Source organism: Vidua chalybeata, chromosome 24, assembly GCF_026979565.1.
Source record: "Vidua chalybeata isolate OUT-0048 chromosome 24, bVidCha1 merged haplotype, whole genome shotgun sequence".
NCBI lineage: Eukaryota > Metazoa > Chordata > Aves > Passeriformes > Viduidae > Vidua > Vidua chalybeata.
Genome location: NC_071553.1, coordinates 3,744,479 through 3,758,806, shown reverse-complemented (window position 1 = coordinate 3,758,806; position 14,328 = coordinate 3,744,479). Strand labels below are relative to the sequence as shown.

The window sequence follows — 14,328 nt, the reverse complement described above, 5'->3', positions numbered from 1 at the left end:
GGACCACAGAAGCCCTTCCCAGCTCCCGGGGGGCAGACCCTGCTATCCATGCCGGGAGGATCCCCGCAGCTGCCCTGGCTTTAATTCCCCTTGACAGGCCTGAGAAAGCACCGAAACCGCGGGAGCAGCAGGCCCGGGACACCTCCCACGGGGAAATGCGAGAGAAGCCACTTTGCTGTGCCACCAGACCAGGGCTTTGCCGCACCAGCGCCACCTCACCTCCCCCCGGTGCCTCCCGGCTGCGTGTGGGGACTCCCCGAGCAGGAGGTCGGGTCTCTCCAGCCGGAGGAGAGGATGTCCCGCAGCGCAGCAGAGCTTTGCACAGCCAGGAGCACAGCCAGGCCTCCCCTCTCCCCAAAGGGCAGGGGACACAGGTGACATCAACCAGCGCTGGGTCAGGGTCTTCTTCCAGCATCAAACCCGTGGAGAGGAGAGTTTAACTCCGCCACGGCCCCGTTTCACCGCTGCCCCTCCCCTGCCCTCCCTCCCCAGGGAGTGCCGGGTGCCAGACTCTCCTCAGGGAGAGGCTCCGGTTTGGGAGAGCCCCTGGATCCTCCCGTGAGCTGAGCAGGGATCCCTGGTGATGGAATTACCAGCCAGGATCCCTGGAATGAGTCAACCTGGGCATACCTGGCTCCCCAAGGATGGATTTACCACCTGGGATCCCTGGAATGAGCCAACCTGGGCATACCTGGCTCCCCAAGGATGGATTTACCACCTGGGATCCCTGGAATGAGCCACTGGGCATACTTGGCTCCCCAGGGATGGATTTACCACCTGGGATCCCTGGAATGAGGGATCAACCAACCTGGCCATGCCTGGCTCTCCAGGGATGGATTTACCAGCCGGGATCCCTGGAATGAGCCAACCTGGCCGTGCCTGGCTCCAGAGCCCACCCAGCTCACAGGGACCACCCTGTCCTGCTGCTCTCCTCTCTCCCGATTTTGCCACGCTCGGGGAGCACCAAAACCCCCCAAAACGAAGGCGCCCGGGTGGAGAGACTGCAGCAAAGTGTCGGTGCTGGGAGGGACGGGGAGAGCACGCAGGGGGCGGGGAGGTGGCGGCGCTGGGGAAGGGGGGGGATGAATCATTCCGAGGGAGCCAGATTTCCATATTCCCCCTGCTGGAAAATTAAAGTCTGCTCCGAGTTTGCATCCCAAATGTGATTACTCTCGGCTCCCTGCCTCGGAAGGCACGTACCTGTCTCAGCAGCCGGCCCTGGCGGGCTCAGGGTCCATGCTGGCTACCTGTCAGCAGGCTCTGCCTTCTGTTCCCGCTGAGCAGCATCTCGGCTCTGCTCAGCGAGGTAGTTGAAAGCTGCAACTTAAGGACTCGAGGGTGTGGGGCGAGATGGACGCGCTCGCTGAGCGTGAAAAGCAGCCATTGGCTCTGCCTCGCCGGCTGCTCTGCCGCTGGGTTGGGCTGAACATGTGTCATCCTTCCCCTCGGCTCCCCCCGGCTCCCCTCGGCTCCCCCCGGCTCCCCCCGGCTTCCCCCGGCTCCCCCCGGCTCCCCGGCGCTGGCCCGGCCCGCCCGGGGCTCGCCAGGAGGGGAAGGAGGCGCGGGGTTGAGAGGATTAACCCGGGAGAAGGAGGGCAGAGCTGACGGGGTTAACCCGGGAGAAAGAGGCGCGGGGTTGAGGGGGTTAACTTGGGAGAAAGAGGAGCGGGGTTGAGGGGGTTAAACCGGGAGAAGTAGGGCAGAGCTGAGGGGGTTAACCCGGGAGAAGGAGGGGTAGGGTTGAGAGGGTTAACCCGGGAGAAAGAGGAGCGGGGTTGAAGGGGATAAATCCTGGGAAGGACTCGCATTATTGAGGGGGACAGCCCTGGGAAGGAGGGGCGTTATTGAGGTTATTGGGGGGGATAACCCTGGGAAGGAGGGATGTAATTGAGGGGGATAACCCTGGGAAAGGAGGGATGTAATTGAGGGGGATAACCCTGGGAAAGGAGGGATGTAATTGACGGGGATAACCCTGGGAAAGGAGGGATGTAATTGACGGGGATAACCCTGGGAAAGGAGGCGCGGGGTTGAGGGGGGATAAGCCTGGGAAAGGGGGGCGTTATCCCGGGGGATGAACCTCGGGGAAAGGATTTACATTATCCCGAGGAACTGAACTCCACGAGAAGGACTCCCTTTATCCCGGTGTGATAACTCACAGGAAGGACTCCTTTTATCCCGGTGTGATAACTCACAGGAAGGACTCCCTTTATCCCATAGGGATAACTCACGGGAAGGACTCCCTTTATCCCATAGGGATAACTCACAGGAAGGACTCCTTTTATCCCGGTGTGATAACTCTGCAGGAAGGACACCCTTTATCCCATAGGGATAACTCACGGGAAGGATTCCCTTTATCCCATAGGGATAACTCACGGGAAGGACTCCCTTTATCCCATAGGGATAACTCACAGGAAGGACTCCTTTTATCCCGGTGTGATAACTCACAGGAAGGACTCCCTTTATCCCATAGGGATAACTCACGGGAAGGACTCCCTTTATCCCATAGGGATAACTCACAGGAAGGACTCCCTTTATCCCACAGGGATAACTCACAGGAAGGACTCCCTTTATCCCACAGGGATAACTCTGCAGGAAGGACTCCCTTTATCCCACAGGGATAACTCACAGGAAAGACTCCTTTTATCCCATAGGGATAACTCACGGGAAGGATTCCCTTTATCCCACAGGGATAACTCACAGGAAGGACTCCCTTTATCCCACAGGGATAACTCTGCAGGAAGGACTCCCTTTATCCCACAGGGATAACTCACAGGAAGGACTCCCTCTATCCCACCGGGATAAGTCACAGGAACGACTCCCTCTATCCGGGGCTGCCCCTCCCGCAGCTCGCACCTGCCCCCGGCAGATGCGGACGCCGCTCCCGACGCTCCGCTCCCTCCCGGGGACGCGCGGCATATGGTGCCTGAGTTTTAATTTCCTCGGCACGCCGGCTCGTGTGGCGACTGGCAGGTTCCTCACGGCGCTCCAGCAGGCCTCTGATTAACCCCCGGCAGGTCCTGGCGTGCCAAGTGTCCGTATGGGCTGAACAAAGCTCTTCCCATCCCACCGCTCCCGACTTCCTGCTCATTAACGGGGAGCGCTTCGCTTGAGCCCCGGCCAGGAGAGCGGGAGCTGAGTCCCGCCCGCCTTGAAAGCTGCCTCTCCCCGCGTTGTGGCAGCTGAGATCGCAGGGAGAGGAGCCTCTTTTTCAAGCCCTGCCTACGTGTTACCTGTCAGGATTTGCCCCGTGAAATGTTTCAAGCAGCAGCGACGGGAGAATCCAGGTTTTCTCCGCAGGGCTGCCCTCCCGGGCTCCCTGCAAACACGGACAGATTCACTGGGAAAGCTTCCACTGCAGCCAAACCCACTGTTCCTGTGAAATTTGAGGTCCTTTATTCCATGGGAAATGACAGAATTCACAGAATCACCAGGTTGGAAGAGACCTGAAAGACCATCGAGTCCAGCCCAGCCCCAACACCTCAACTAAACCCTGGCACCGAGTGCCACATCCAGGATTTTTACAATTTTTTTTTTTTTTTAATTAGTGCACCCCTCTGACAGTTCCCTGCGTGATTCCAAGGCACCGCCACTCCCAACAACACAAACGGAGCTCGCAGGGCTGCTCATCCCCCGGCGTTAATTCCCGATTCCTCTCGGGAATTCCGGTCACTCCGCACGCTCCTCAAGCTGCGGCTGGGCCACAAACGGGACAAGAGCAGCCTGGTGGCGTCCTCTGGAAGGATCCCCATGTGGCTGTGACAGCGGGGATGTCACTTCAGTGCGGAATCCTCCCGGGAGCACCCCTCGGGTGGGTTGCAGGGAGCAGCTGCTCTTCGGGTAGGATGTGGGGTGACCCCAGCTCGGGTCCCGCTCCGCCACCCCACTGCAGCACCCTCAGGGCACTCTGCTCCTCCCCCTGGCAGCAGAGGGAACAATCCCGGTGGGTTTCTGCAAAAAGAAAAAAAAAAAAAAAGGAGCCTGGCAAATGGGTTTGCTGTCTTCATGGGCTTTGGTTTCTAACATGCTAAAAATGCAATTGGTTTATGTGACAAAATAAAGCTGAGTCTTGCTCGTGCCCAGCGAAGCCCATTCCTCGGGACAGCAGATTCCATCAGGGAATTCCTTCTGTTAATTTTGCGTGGCTGCCCCTGGATCCCTGGCAGTGCCCAAGGCCAGGCTGGGCAGAGCAGCCTGGGACAGTGGAAGGTGTCCCTGCCTTGGCAGGGGTGGCACTGGATGGGCTTCCATGTCCCTTCCATCCCAAACCATCCTGGGATTCTGGGATCCCATGAGACCCCAGTGTCCTACCAGACCTGTGTGAGAGCCGACGGTGTTTTCCTGGATTACTGGGGATCAGGAATCTCCCCAGTGGAGCAGAGGAGCCTTTCCCAGCAGTTCTGACTGTGCTGGTGACACAATCGGGACAGGCACCCTCACCGGGCTGTGATCCCCCTCCCTGCAGCATTTCCACGGGACGGGTGAAGCCCTGAACGCCACGAGGTGCCGGGTGCTTCCCAAAGTGTGCCCGAGGCTTCTCCCTCTGTGCCCACCCCGGCTGCCCGCGCAGGAGGGGCCGCAGGAGACGCGGTGCTGTCCCCTGGCAGCTCCGGCTGAGCTCTGCCAGCCCTCGTGTGCTGGGAGGACTGGGAGGACTGGGAGGACTGGGAGGACTGGGAGGACTGGGTTTGACTGACCACGGGCTCCTCCAGCTCCTCCTCAGCCCTGGGGACTGATCCGGCGGGATCGCAGCACCCAGAGCCGAGCGGGGGCACCGGGCAGCCCTGGGCGAGGGCAGCAGGGCGAGCCGAGAGGGTGGCACGGCCGCGCTTGTGCCCGGCTGGGTTTCCCGGGAGCTCCCGGCCTCTCCCGGTCTCGCGTTTCTCCAGAGGGCCACGAGGTGGAAGCATTTTCCAAAAACTGCCGCCATCTCCGCGGGGCTGGGGACAAGCCTGGAGCAGGGGAAGGGCAGGCGGGGGTGGCCGTGGCTGGGGAAAGGAGCTGGGCAGGGTCAAGGAGGGACACGGGGAAAAAGCTCCTTCTCCAGGGGAAGGCCAGTGATGGGAGCTGCCCCGATCCAGGGAAAAATGTCCTGTGTCCGTGTGTCCCCATGTTCTGTGTCCCATGTCCATGTGTCCCTGTGTCCCATGTCCTTGTCCTGTGTCCCATGTCCTGTGTCCCCATGTCCCTGTCCCTGTGTCCCATGTCCCTGTCCCTGTGTCCCATGTCCCTGTGTCCCTGTGTCCCATGTCCCCGTGGGTCCGTGCCCCGTGTCCCTGTGTCCCGTGTCCCTGTGTCCATGTGTCCCATGTCCTGTGTCCCATGTCCTGTGTCCCTGTGTCCGTGTGTCCCCATGTCCCTGTGTCCCCATGTCTCTGTGTCCATGTGTCCCATGTCCTGTGTCCCTGTGTCCCTGTGTCCCCATGTCCCTGTGTCCATGTGTCCCATGTCCTGTGTCCCGTGTCCCCGTGTCCCTGTGTCCCTGTGTCCCCGTGTCCCTGTGTCCATGTGTCCCATGTCCTGTGTCCCATGTCCCTGTGTCCCTGTGTCCGTGTGTCCCCGTGTCCCTGTATCCCCATGTCCCTGTGTCCATGTGTCCCATGTCCTGTGTCCCGTGTCCCTGTGTCCCCATGTCCCTGTGTCCATGTGTCCCATGTCCTGTGTCCCGTGTCCCTGTGTCCCCATGTCCCTGTGTCCATGTGTCCCATGTCCTGTGTCCCGTGTCCCCGTGTCCCTGTGTCCCTGTGTCCCCGTGTCCCTGTGTCCATGTGTCCCATGTCCTGTGTCCCATGTCCTGTGTCCCTGTGTCCATGTGTCCCATGTCCTGTGTCCCGTGTCCCCGTGTCCCTGTGTCCCTGTGTCCATGTGTCCCATGTCCTGTGTCCCGTGTCCCCGTGTCCCTGTGTCCCTGTGTCCATGTGTCCCATGTCCTGTGTCCCGTGTCCCCGTGTCCCTGTGTCCCTGTGTCCCCGTGTCCCTGTGTCCATGTGTCCCATGTCCTGTGTCCCGTGTCCCCGTGTCCCTGTGTCCCTGTGTCCATGTGTCCCATGTCCTGTGTCCCGTGTCCCCGTGTCCCTGTGTCCCTGTGTCCCCGTGTCCCTGTGTCCATGTGTCCCATGTCCTGTGTCCCATGTCCCTGTGTCCCTGTGTCCGTGTGTCCCCATGTCCCTGTGTCCCATGTCCCCATGTCCCCGTGTCCCGTGTCCCTGTGTCCCTCAGCACCAGTTCAAACCAGTTCTGGCCACCCTGCGAGCTCCTTTCCCTCCGTGCCCAGCCCGAGCAGCCCCTGAGCCTTGTGCTGTCCCTGGGATGCCGAGGCTTTCCCGTGGGCAGCTGCCAGCCCTGCCAGCCCTGCCAGGCTGTGCCAGCTCCCTCCTGCCATGCTGTGTTCGCCAGGGAAGGAGGGGACAAGGTCCTTGTCCGCCCTGCCTTCTCCAGCCGCTTTTGTTTGTGGTGTTTTTGGGGAGAGCAGCCTGTGAGGGTTCCTTGGGGAGGGAAAAGGCAGGAGCAGCGTTTGAGGTCCCCTAAATGCTGCTGGGACGACTCCAGGAGTGATCCCGAGGTGCCTCAGGAGCTCAGGGAAGAGGAACCGCGAGCTCCCTGCGGTGCCGCTGCTGCTTTGAGCGCACCGTGGGTCACCCACCGCGTTTCTGTCACCTCCCCTAGCCCCCGGCCTCCAGCCGGGAGTGTTTTGGGGCTGCTGTTGCTGCACCAGCCCCGGCAGCATCCCCTGTCCCGGAGCTGTCCCTCCCAGAGGGAAGGACACAGCGCACGCAGTGAGCGACAGCTGCGGGTGAGGTTTTCCCTCTTCCCAGCCAGCCCCGCTGCCATCTGCTCCAATTCCCCAGTTATCCCAGCACAGCTGGGGGTGTCACACGGGATGGGAGGCGTGGGGTGGGGAACAGCAGCTTAAACCCCGCACGGCGCAGGATGTGTCCCAGTCCCAAGCTGCCGCCACCTCCAGCTCGGGCTGCCCTGGCAGTGCCAAGCACCTCCTGCAAACTGGCATCAGGAAATTGCGGGGGGAGTTTTGTTTCCCGTGGAAAAGGGCTGGTGTTCGTGTCCAGGGGTCTGTGGCCCCGTGTGGCCTTCTGCCTCCTAAAATTCCGAATGCAGGATGTCTCCCAGCCCCAAGCTGCCACCTCCAGGGCCTCAGGCTGCCCTGGCAGTGCCAAACGCCTCCTCTGAACGGACATCAGCACCCACAGGGGGGGTGAGTTTTGGTTTACAGGGAAAAGGACCCCTGTTCCTCTTCCTGTTCCTCTTCCTGTTCCTGTTCACAGGGGCTTGTGGCCCCCCGTGGCCTTCTGCCTCCTAAACTTCTGAACGTTGCGGACACCACAGCTGGGCTGGCACGGGACTGAGCGTGGCACAGTGCCCACCCTGCTCCCAGCTTGGCCCAGAGTCTTTCCCGGCTCCATCCCTGCCATTCCTGCCCTCCCAGGGATTTCTCCTCCGTGCTCCACCATTCCCACGTCCAGCCCTGCTGCCCCAGCCCATCCTTGGCTCTCTTTTTTGGAAACGTTCTCACATCCATCATCCCTCTAATGCCTGCTGAAGTTTATGCCTGCACCAATGTTTTGGGAAGCCAGAGCTGGGCTGGATTCCTCGTTTGGGCTGAAAATAGCTGGGCAGGCTGCAAGTCAAGCTGCAAATGCTGGCTGAGCATCCCGAGGCTGTGCGAGCCAGCAGTGAGGGAGTCCCTTGCTGGTGCCACCCAAGCTGTTCCTGCTGTGCAGTGCCAGCCACTGCCACAGCTCCTCCTGCTCCACCCACTCACCCACCCACCCACGCATCCCTACAGCCAAAGGCTCAGAAAATCTTAATTATCCTCAAGCCAAACCTCCTCCACTGCAGCATTGCCTCCTGCTAACAGGGTCTTGCTGTTTTGGGCTGGAAATCCCATTTGTGCTCTGTTCTCAACCCCTGGGTGTTGCTGGTCCTTGTCCAAGCAGGGACTCCCAGTTTGTGCCAGCAGGAAAGCACCAAACCCTTTGCCGGTGTGTTTGGTGTGCCCTGGAAGGGAGAAAGATCTGCTGGGTTTGCTCAGACACATTTCCCTGCAGGACTTTAGCCTTGGTGCCCGTTGCTCCCACGAGGGAGCAGCTCAGAGCCCTGGGTGTGCTCCCTCAGCCCTTCCCCGCAGCGTTCAGCTCCAGCTCACCCCGTGACCTGCCTGGGAAGGGGAAGTTTGGCAGTGACTCAGCGGGAGAGATGGATCATTCCCTGAAAAAACAGCTTATCTCCTCCCCGCGCTTCAAGCAGGGTGACAGGGGACAAGGTTCACTCACAGGAGCAAACTCTGGTTCTTTTGAAACTGCTGGGGTGGTTTAACCCCTGGGAAACAGCTGCTGAAAACACCAGGAAACAGCCAGGCACAGCAGTTCCTGCAGGTGCCAGGGCTGGGTGACAACCAGAGCTCTCAGGGGTGGCAGCTCAGGTCCTGTGTGCGCTGAGCTTTCCCTCCTTGGGAGGGGGACCACGCAGTGAAACACCAAAAACAGAGGCCAAACCCTCCTGTAGCACCACAAGAGAGGCTTTGGCACCTTCTGGGGCAGAACTTTCTGGATCTGTGGTGCTCTGAGCATTCTCCTGGCTTTGCCCACTGCAGCTCTGCACACCCACAGCAGGACCGTGCAGGAAGGACTTGGTGCAGATTTTTTTTTTTTTTTTTTTTGTACTTTGTTTTGCAATTTGGCAGCTCCTGGTTGCTAAGGGCCTGGATCTCTGGTGTGGATTGGTGGAGCTGTTGTTATGGTGATGCTCCATGGGCGAAATTCAGAGGAGATGCTGCTGGATTCAGTGGTTTGCAGTCGGCCTCGTGGTCAGCAGTGCTGGGCACCTTGGGGACAGGATTTTGTGTCCCACAGCACTGAGAATGTAGATTCTGTGATTTCCAGTGGTTTCAGGGCAGTTTGGGGTTCGCAGAGAGCCAATTCCAGCATGGGACAAGAACAGCCTGCAGTGATCTGGGCTTGGAGATGTGCAGGGAGACCCTGAGGAGCTCCCTCAGCTCTGGGACAGGCACAGGGATATCCAAACATCCCCATTTCTCCTGCTCCTCAATTCACCCGCTTTTAAAACGGGAATAACAAAATTCCTTCTGTCCTGCCCCTTCTGGGAGTGACAGCACAAGGGGGAATGGGTTCAGACTGAAAGAGGGGAAGTTTAGATTGGATGGATGGGAAAAATCCTTCCCTGGGAGGGTGGGGAGGTCCCATCCCTGGAAGTGTCCAAGGCCAGGATGGACAGGGCTTGGAGCAACCTGGGACAGTGGGAGGTGGAATTTTAGATGAGACGAACTTTAAGGTTCTTTCCAACCCAAACCATTTTATGATCGACATACCCCGAGTCCGTGAACCCACCCGAGGTGTAGCTGGGGGGGCTGTTGTTAAATCAGGGTGTCCCTGAGCACCTGCACAGCCACAACCCGGGCTGGGCTGTGCCACTGGGCTCATTTGCCCTCTCCAGCGAGCAGCTCCCGCCGTGGCACGCTGGGCACTGGAGCACGGCCCCATTTCCCAGTTCTCCTCGATTTAGCAGCCAGCTTTCACCCCAGCCCTGGGACTGCTGCTGAAACGCAGCGCTGCTCTCCAGGCAATGATTTCCACATGCCTGCGTGTGCCTGGGGGGAGCAGCCAGGCCAGGGCAGCAGCAGCAGCAGGAGGAGGAAGAGGAGGAGGAGGAGGAGGAGGAGGCATTGAATACATTTTTCTTTCCATGACTCGCTGCCCACGCTCCTATCGAGTGGCAGGGCAGTGGGGAAGGGATGCAGTGACTGTGAAATGCTCCCTGCAGAGCCCCGGAGCCGCCGGCTCTCCTCGGGAGCTGCACACATGCCAGGCCATGTGAGCCGAGCTCTGGGGGCAACGGGAGCTGCCGAGGGCTCTGCATCCTCAGCGAGAGCCCTGCAGCAGCAAAGCAGGTGAATGTGACCCCTCCTCGAGCTTCCTGCAGGAGTCAGGCACATTCCTGTTGCTGCTTCTCCACAGCCTCAGTCTGAGCTGTCAGGTTTAATCGACTTTCTGCATTTACTGGCCATTGCCAGGGCTCTTCTGGGCTGCAGATCGAAGCTCTGGAGCTCTCCCCAGGGACACAGCGGTGCCTGCTGGGTAGAGCTCGGTTTGGAGGTCGGATCTTTCTTGACTGGTTCTTACTGAGCGTGGTGTGTCGCTGCTGGGTGTGTTTGATCTCCCCTGCAGCCTGGGCACGGAGCAGGTGAGCTCCTGTGTGTGCTGTGGGACGAGTCCCCCGCTCTGGGGACACATATTCCACGGGGGCCAGCAGCTGATAGCCAAATCTGGGTGTTCTTACACCAAAAATTCGGTGGTTTTACACCAAAGGATGCTTGGCATGGCTGTGGCAGGGCTGCTCTCTCCTGCTGTGACACATTTGGACACTGCTGTCACCTCTGCTCAGCCTGAGCTGCTCTGCTCTGCTCCTAAGGCGGGTTTGTCAGGCTGTCCCTGCTCCCCAGGTGGGTTTGCCAGGCTGTCCCTGCTCCCCAGGCGGCTCTGTGATCACAAAAAAAGAGAAAAAAACAACGGCAGAATGCAAAGTTTTGTCTGCCCTCTGCTCAGCCATTCCTCCGGCATGTTCGGAAAATGCCCCGAGGCTCTGCCGTGCGAATTCACTGCGAGGGTCACAGAGGAGCCTCAGGTGGGCGCCGAGTTCAACCCCGGCGACCTCAGAGTGCCCAAGAAGTGTCAAGGGACACTTTGCTTTGGGCTCGCACGGGTGGAACGGCCCCAGCCCCTTGGCCAACCTCGCTATCCCCCCTCAGCCGTGCCCTGCTCCCGCCCTGTTACAAATAGGTTAGAAACGGTTGTAAAATATTTGATAATTGTTGAGCAGGCACTGTTAGTTTGGTGATGGTAAAAGGGGTTCAAAGAGGGGGTTGTCAGAAATGTGGTACTCTACATACCATAATACACCCAAGTAAAGCACGCTGCCCCCAGCGAAACGAGCCAGCCGGGACAGAACTGTCATGGGCCAATCCAGCGCCTTAAAGCTTCATGCAAATGAAGGATCCAAACAGAAACCAATCCAAAGGGACACAAAACAGGATAAAAAGGGGCTTCTGACCCGCTGAACCCGTGCGGCTCCACCTGGAACGTCGGGGCCGTCGCTGCTCAGAGGACCCAGCGCCGGCGCCGCAGCGTCCTCGAGGGGAACGCTCCTGCTCAGCCCGCGGGCCCCCCTGCTTTAGGCCTTTCTTTTATTATAATAAATGCTGAAATCACTTTAGTAGCGGGATTTTGGTCCCGTTTTTAACAGCCCCCCATGCTGGGACATCCATCACAGCTCCTCTGCGCTCCGGCCGCAATCCCCGCAGGCTGCAGCAGCCGGGCGCTCTCCCTCTGCACATCCTCCTCCAGAGCCGGGGCTGTCAGGCTTTCGCAGCAATGCCTGGCATGCCGACGGCTGTAATTTGTGTTTATGAGGAATGTTCTGCACCAACGAGCAGCTGGGGTGACACAAGCACCGAGCTCATGGCTCTGTCCCCTAATTGCTGCAACATTCCTGCCCTTTGCACGTTGCTTTCTCTTCGTGGTTTCTCTGAAGATCCAGTCTGGGGCCTTCAGCTTAATTTGCCGAAGCTTTTCCTGGGAATCTGTTTTCCTTTTGGTTTCAAACTGGATTTACGGTGCCAGGTCTCGGAGCTGTGGCACGGGAGGTGTGGCAGCAGCTGCTGGAGCTGCAGTGAGCTGGGAATGACACAGAAGTGCTCGAGACATCTCCCCCAGGGTGACATCTCCCCTCTAAACGGAGGAGACAGGCGAATGTGGAAGTCAGAGCCATGCCAGAGACTGGGATGTGGGAAAAACCCAGCCAAAGTGGCCATTTCTGCAGCCAGCAGCAGGAAGGGAGCGGGATGGGCACTCACAGGGCGCTGACTGTGCGCCCACATGACCGGGTACTCATTGACCAGGGGTGAGGGGAGGACAGGCGTCCACAGGAGCCAGGAGCCAGCCTGGATGTCACACCCAGCCCTGCATGTCACACACAGCCCTGCATGTCACACTACAACTGTGAATGTCACACCCAGCCCTGCGTGTCACACCCAGCCCTGCATGTCACGCACAGCCCTGCATGTCACACCCAGCTCTGCATGTCACACCCAGCCCTGCGTGTCACACACAGCCCTGGATGTCACACCATAACTGTGCATGTCACACCCAGCCCTGCATGTCACACCCAGCCCTGCATGTCACGCACAGCCCTGCGTGTCACGCACAGCCCTGCATGTCACGCACAGCCCTGCATGTCACACACAGCCCTGCATGTCACACTACAACTGTGCATGTCACACCCAGCCCTGCGTGTCACACCCAGCCCTGCATGTCACACACAGCCCTGCATGTCACGCACAGCCCTGCATGTCACACCCAGCCCTGCATGTCACACACAGCCCTGCATGTCACACTACAACTGTGAATGTCACACACAACCCTGGATGTCACACCCCAACCGTGAATGCTACACCACAGCCCTGAATGTCACACACAGCCCTGGACGTCACACCATAACTGTGCATGTCACACCCAGCACTGGATGTCACACACAGCCCTGGATGTCACACACAACCCTGCATGTCACACCCAGCACTGGATGTCACACACAACCCTGGATGTCACACACAACCCTGCATGTCACACCCAGCCCTGGATGTCACACCCAGCCCTGGATGTCACACCCAGCCCTGGATGTCACACCCCAGTCCTGGATGTCACACACAGCCCTGGATGTCACACCCAGCCCTGGATGTCACACCCAGCCCTGGATGTCACACACAACCCTGCATGTCACACCCAGCCCTGGATGTCACACCCAGCCCTGGATGTCACACCCAGCCCTGGATGTCACACCATAACTGTGCATGTCACACACAGCCCTGCATGTCACACCCAGCCTGGACATCACCCCGTGGACACCACCCCTCCCCTGGCCCCACCTTTGCTGCTCCTCCCTGCACCCTGCAGAGCCAAGGGTGCCAATCCCCATCCGGCGCAGGTGACAAACGAGCTGCTCACCCTGTGTCACCAAGGATGGCGTCTCAGCCCTGCTGCAAAGCCACCACGGCCCCGCCGGGTCACTGTGCCTCAGTTTTGAACCCCCCACCTGCTTCTAGAGGGGCAGCCCCAGGTCAGAGCCCGCTGGTTCAGCTCCTGCTCCCACTGAAGAGCTGCTGCTGGAGGTTCTACCCCACTCCCAGGGCACTCAGACATTGCTGAGGCCCTCAGGGGGGTTGGCCTGGGCCAGGCTAAAGTGACCAGAGGAGATGGATCCTTCTAGAACATCCCTTCCCTCCACGGGGGCTCGGATTTGATGCTCCTGCGGTGCCATCTGGGAAGCACTTCCCCACTCCTCGAGGTGTCTCCCAGCCAGCCTGGTGGTTCTGAGACAAGAAATGAGAGTCAGCAAGTCCAGCGAGACTCCCACGTCCGAAAGGAACGAGGGGAAAAGGAGTTCTGGCAGCAGCAGAACTGAGGAAGCCCAAATTTGTGCCTCCTGGACAGTTTTATTTGTGGAATATCCATGTCTGGAAAGAAGACCCTAAATGCAGGATTTTCCCCCGCAGAACTCGCATCTCCTTCCATCCTCCTCGCCAGCCCTGCTGTGTCCTCTGTGTTTCCACTCTCCACACTCTGTGGAGATGGATTTTGTGCCTTCCCTGCCCCGGTTTCCCCCTGCCCTCCCCCACCACCTTAAACCTCCTGCACATCCCCCAGATTTCGGCACTGGTTACAACAACTCTGCTGACAGACAGGGCGGTGTGTGGAGGGAAGGCGAGGATTAATACAGGCGAGGATATCAGAAATTAATTACTTTCAGGCAGACAATGTTGGCACCTCCAGTCAGCCTGATTTATTTCCATGGCTGCTCTATTTTTGGCGAAGCCAGAATGTTTGACTAAATATAAGACAACAAGGAGCTGGAATGGGTGGGGGAGCCGCTGCTAAATCCACAACCCCGAGAGGCTGAAACCCCCACGGCTGCGGGTCCCGGTGTCTCGGGCTGCTCCGGCTCTGCCCAGAGCCTCAAGGAGGAGCAGGAAGAGCCGCAGGAGGGAGCTCCCCTGACTCGAGTGCGAGGCCGGGATCGCTGTGTGTGTGTGTTTTTGTGTGTTTGTGCGTTCTCCGTGCGCGGCTCCTGCCCGGGCCAGCGGGGCCGAGCGGGCTCCTTATCCCGGGGCTGCGGCGGGGAGGAGCCAGCGCCGCACGGAGCCGAGCGCCGGCAGCGCTCCCGCACCGCGCCGGGTCCCGCACCGCGTCCGCACCGCCCCCGGCTGCGCTCCGGCTCCCCCTGCTCCGGTACCGGCACCGGCAC

General features: G+C 59.6%; 1 protein-coding gene across 1 annotated transcript in view; it reads right to left on the bottom strand.

Annotated features, from left to right (window-relative positions):
- The window catches only part of BLACAT1 (BLACAT1 overlapping LEMD1 locus), a 34,530-nt gene extending 33,251 nt beyond the window's left edge, over positions 1–1,279 (bottom strand). Inside the window, exon 1 of the mRNA XM_053964011.1 lies at positions 1,201–1,279. The gene's annotated coding sequence lies outside the window, so the exon portion shown is untranslated. The remainder of the gene's footprint in view (positions 1–1,200) is intronic.
- Between the last annotated feature and the right edge of the window lie 13,049 nt (positions 1,280–14,328).